We start from the raw sequence: 5,524 nt of genomic DNA on the forward strand, positions 1-5,524 counted from the left end.
CACAATCTGTCCAAAGTAGATTATAGATTTTGGAATCCTACAAAAATCTAAATGCATCAAACATCAAATCAAATGTCTTCTTTAGAATATATATTTTTATATAAAATAATGTGCTAATAATTGTTTGTGTGATCGTCAGGGCCTCTTTAATCTGGTCATGTTAATTGAAGAGGGTTATGAAGTTCCTGACATCATTCTGGATCAGATGGGACTCTCAGATGCACACAATGTGAGCCGGAGCGCTGTGGTGGCAAATCTATTATCCAGGTTTGTGTGCTCTATGCTGTCTGCCATTTGCTTGTTAGTTTCTCATGTGTTTTTTGGAAGAAAACTCTTCAGCTCTGTAGTTGCTTTGAATCATGCAAAACATGGTGCAAAACAGGTGCATGTTGTGCATTGCTTTGTGAAATATTGTCAAGACCTTTGTGATGCTGTTTCTTTTAACTTTCTACTCATCAAAGAATTTTGAAAAGAAAAAAAAAAAAGTGTCAGGATTTCCACCAAAATATGAAGCAGCACACCTGTTTTCAACATGGATAATAATCAGAAATGTTTCTTGAGCAGAAAATCAGCATATTATACTGATTTCTGAAGATCATGTGACACTGAAGACTGGAGTAATGATGCTGAAAATTCAGCTTTACATCACAGGAATAAATTACACTTTAAAACATATTCAAATAAAAAAGAAAGAGTTATTTTAAATGAGAATAATATTTCACAATATTACTGTATTTTATTAAATAAATGCAGTCATGTTGAGTATAAGGCATTTTATATATAAGAGATAAAACATTTTAAAAAATCTTTTAAAATCATAATATTTTGACGTTATTTTATTTTATTTTGGAACTTGAGTAGATTTAGTATAGTTTCGGTTTTGGTTATGATGTGGATGTTAGGCTACCATATTGTTGGTTAATTAAAATGTTTAATGCTTTTGATTTTTAAATATTTTATATATATATACACTACCAGTTAAAAGTTTTTGAACAGTAAGATTTTTTATGTTTTTTAAAGAAGTCTCTTCTGCTCACCAAGCCTGCATTTATATGATCCAAAATAGAGCAAAAACAGTAACATTTTGAAATATTTTTACTATTTAAAATAACTTCAGAAGAACAGCATTTATCTGAAATAGAGATCTAACAATTTTGTAACATTATAAATGTCTTTATCATCACTTTTGGTCAATTTAAAGCATCCTTGCTAAATAAAAGTATTAATTTCTATCATTTCTTTCCCATTTTTACTGCTGCAAAGAAAAGTAGTTTCAATCGCACAGAAAGTTGCATAATTTGATGTAAACAATAGTTTGTTTTTTCTTGGAATAACATGCACCAGTAAATCATTCACAAAGACTAGCAATGTGCACTAAAAAGTAAATAGGGTCCATTATAAATTCATGTTGATTTTAAGAACAATGCAAGTCAAGTCAATCACACCTGCATGAATCTGCTCTCTCCTCATGATCCTCTTCCTCCTGTAGGTGCAGGGCGTTTGAGGAGGGGGATGTGACTCCATGTTCATTAGTCCTGTGGAGGATGGAGCTGATGCGAGCGTGGAGAGACTTCACACAGCTCTGTTCAGCTGACGCTGGCCTGTGGGGTTTTCGCCACACTCGCAGTTTCTGTATTCGCTGTGCTGTTACGAACTCTTCTGGGTAAAACATCCATCACTAAAGCAAACTTTTTTCCTGACCATTTCCACCCTCTCACTCCAAAAATGATCAAAATGCTTTCATAAAAGTGGTCCATATCTTATGACATGTATTATATACTATAGACATGTTATTTTGTTATGAAATGAAAACATTTATGAAAATATTGAGTCAGCTGATAAATGATTAATCAGTCAATCAATTGATTTAGAAACCCATAATTTTATTTATGTTTTACCATCAGCATGTTACTCTGCGCTTTACCTATCAACCAGCCAATCATCAGAGAGACATGATGAACCTGAACTTGCCGGGCAGGAAATCAGCGACAGTCCTCTGGAGACCAGAAGAGAAAACCAACAGCAGAGTTACCAGCCTACAGTCGCACACAATCACCTTTCAGTGCAGAAAACCTCTGATTTAATCGTGACAGTGACTGGAGTGTGTGCATGTGTCATCTTTATCATGTTCATTTCCCATCTGCTTTGAAAAGAACATACAACTATATCCTTCAATAGGTTATACATCAGCCGTCACTATCGATCAACACTCTTCAACTCAGGTTACTGCAGGAGAACTGAACCAGTATATATGCACCTTAAGTTGCTTTGGATAAAAGCATGAACAAAATGGCCAGTCAAGTTCTCAGTAACCTGTGCTGTTTGCACTCAGATTCATCTACTTTCTTTAGGTGAACTAAAGTTTGAATACTAGAATGTTTGCAGTGCAAATAAATGTCACATGATACGTGACGGTTCTCTTTTTCTTTCATCTGAATAGCTACAGTCTGTTTCATACTGCAGTATGTAAGTAGTGTGTGTTTTTACAGTTCACACTGAACAGCAGAAAACATTTTGAAATGATGCAATATACATATTTACTAACATAATCTTTTACAATATAGGGTTTTATGAAGCAACAAATAACTAACTCCTGTTTTTATTAACTAAGTTTAAGTAGTATTTGGTTATAAATTTGTATGTCATAAGTTTTCACACCTATTAGGTTTAACATTGATTTAAGGGCTTCTGTGACTTGGATCTTTAAGTGGGAAAGTAGGCAGATCTGTTGTCAGTTATAAACCTCGAGAGGGTGCCACAGCTCAGGAATGGCTAATCTGAATTTGAGTTATGCTTTTTTTTTTCGTCTTGAGATTACTATTCTCATCTTGACTTCTTTTTATTTTCTGCACAAGTTGCAAGAGGTTATTTTGTGATAATTCTGCATCCGTGAAAAGAGGCTTAATATATTCACTGCCAAGCACGAACGGGACTTTTTTTTTTATTTCTCCTTTTGTGTTCCAAAAAACAGAGCCAATCAGATTTGAGAACTAGTTGTATAAATACATATAATTGATGATTTATATAATGTCGATAATTAATGAGGCCTATACATGGGTTCAAACAGAGTGTGGTGTTTACAGGCCTTATTAATTATTGCCATTATAAATTTAAATTGGATGAAAATGAGGCTGTGAGGGATAGATTTACAATCTTTATAATGGTACAGAGGTACTATGTACTGAAAATAAGAATCATAATTTTAGAAACTCACAACTTTCAAAAATGTTTTATGGAGTTTTTGTATAGCCTACTGAAATATGCATTTATTATTTGTTTCGTCAGCTGAACAGTTGACATATGCTGTTAAACAACACTACAACTCACACTGAATGCATACTTCAATCCCTCAAAGTCAAGTCATGGTTATTTATATAGCGCACCATATAGATTGTGTCAAAGCAGCTTTACAGTATTAAACACGGAAATAGTGTGTTGAAGGAACCAAAACTTAATCGTTTTCCTCTGGCTTGATGAAACCAGCAGTTTAATTCCAGGCTGCAACAAAGTCAGATTGTGCACAGGGCTCATCTGGTTCCTGTGGTCTTGTCCCGATGGCCGTCTAGTGACGAGGTCTTTTCACTGAGGATCTGTCTCTGGGGCTCATCTAGTTGACATGGTCTCCGCTGACATTCTGGGCTGTCGAGGTCATCTCTAGGTGCTGATCCACCATCTGGGCTGGATACGGACTGGATCCGGGTGACTGCAGTGACCATCTGATCTGGATACGGACTGGATGTGGGTGGCTATGTTGACCTTGGAATAAGAATGAAACAGACTGATATTAGCGTAGATCAGGGTTTCTCAACTCTGGCCCACGAGGTTCATTTTCCTGCAGAGTTCAGCTACAACCCGAATCAAACACACCTGAACAAGCTAATCAAGGTCTTTAGGATCTCTAGAAAGTTACAGGCAGGTGAATTTGATCAAGGTTTTTAGCTAAACTCTGCAGGAAAATGGATCTCGCAGGCCAGAGTTGAGAAACCCTGGTGTAGATGCCATTCTTCTTACAATGTAGCAAGTACATCGGATGTTATGGAAAGTGTTCCTGGTTCCGGTTGACCTAATTAATGCAGCCTAACAATAGGTTAGAAATGCAGTGGTGTGTTGTGTGTAAAGAGATGGGTCTTTAATCTAGATTTAAACTGATAGAGTGTGTCTGCCTCCTGAACAATGTTAGGTAGATTGTTTCAGAGTTTGAGCACTAAATAGGAAAAGGATCTGCCGCCTGCAGTTGATTTTGATATTCTAGGTATTAGCAAATGGCCAGAGTTTTGAGAATGCAGTAGACGTGAAGGACTATAATGCGATAAGAAGTTGCTCAAGTATTTAGAAGCTAAAACATTCATGGTTTTACAAGTAATTAGCAAGATTTTAAAATGTATATGATGTTTAATAGGGAGCCAGTGCAGTGTTGACAGAACCGGGCTAATATGGTCATACTTCCTGGTCAGAGTTTGAGCACTAAATAGGAAAAGGATCTGCCGCCTGCAGTTGATTTTGATATTCTAGGTATTAGCAAATGGCCAGAGTTTTGAGAATGCAGTAGACGTGAAGGACTATAATGCGATAAGAAGTTGCTCAAGTATTTAGAAGCTAAAACATTCATGGTTTTACAAGTAATTAGCAAGATTTTAAAATGTATATGATGTTTAATAGGGAGCCAGTGCAGTGTTGACAGAACCGGGCTAATATAGTCATGCTTCCTGGTTCTAGTAAGAACTAGCTGCTGCATTTTGGACCAGCTGGATTTTGAGCAACCACCCAATTTAAAGCATTACAATAATCTAACCTTGAGGTCATGAACATTGAGAGCACACATTGTAATTTAGAGATATTTTTGAGATGGAAAAATGTGGGTTTACAAATGCTAGAAATGTGGCTTTCAAAGGAAAGACTGCTATCAAACAGCACACCTAGGTTCCTAACTGATGACGATGAATTGACAGAGCAGCCATCAAGTGTTAGACAGTGTTCTAGGTTATTACATGCAGAGGTTTTTGGTCCGATATTTAACCTCTGTTGTTGTTGGGTTTTTTTTTTTCTTCAGAATTTAGCAGTAGGAAATTACTAGTCATCCAGTTTTTTTCTATCATGCAGAAGTTTTTGGTCCAATAATTCACACCTCTGTTTTTCCAGAGTTTAGCCGTAAGAAATTACTAGTCATTCAGTTTTTTATATCAACTATGCATTCCGTTGTTTTGTCAGTTTTGCAAATTGGTATGCTTCGTCGGGCCGTGAAGAAATATATAGCTGAGTATCATCAGAATCAAAATCAGAATGAGCTTTATTGCCAGGTATGTTTACACATACGAGGAATTTGTTTTAGTGACAGAAGCTCCACAGTGCAACAGAATGACAGTGACAAGACAGGACACAGATAATAAAAAGAATAATATACAAATATACAAAATAGACAATGTACAAAAAAAGCAAAAACACAATATACTGTATAATATAGACAATTTTGTATGTACAGGTATGATATGTGCAAATTTGAAATGTAAATAAGTATGTGTGTTAA

General features: G+C 35.8%; 1 pseudogene; it reads left to right on the forward strand.

Annotated features, from left to right (window-relative positions):
• The window catches only part of LOC107698516 (protein sel-1 homolog 3-like), a 2,962-nt pseudogene extending 674 nt beyond the window's left edge, over positions 1 to 2,288 (forward strand).
• Positions 2,289 to 5,524: the final 3,236 nt, after the last annotated feature.

The sequence above is a fragment of the Sinocyclocheilus anshuiensis genome, unplaced genomic scaffold, assembly GCF_001515605.1.
Source record: "Sinocyclocheilus anshuiensis isolate Anshui unplaced genomic scaffold, SAMN03320099.WGS_v1.1 scaffold1830, whole genome shotgun sequence".
NCBI lineage: Eukaryota > Metazoa > Chordata > Actinopteri > Cypriniformes > Cyprinidae > Sinocyclocheilus > Sinocyclocheilus anshuiensis.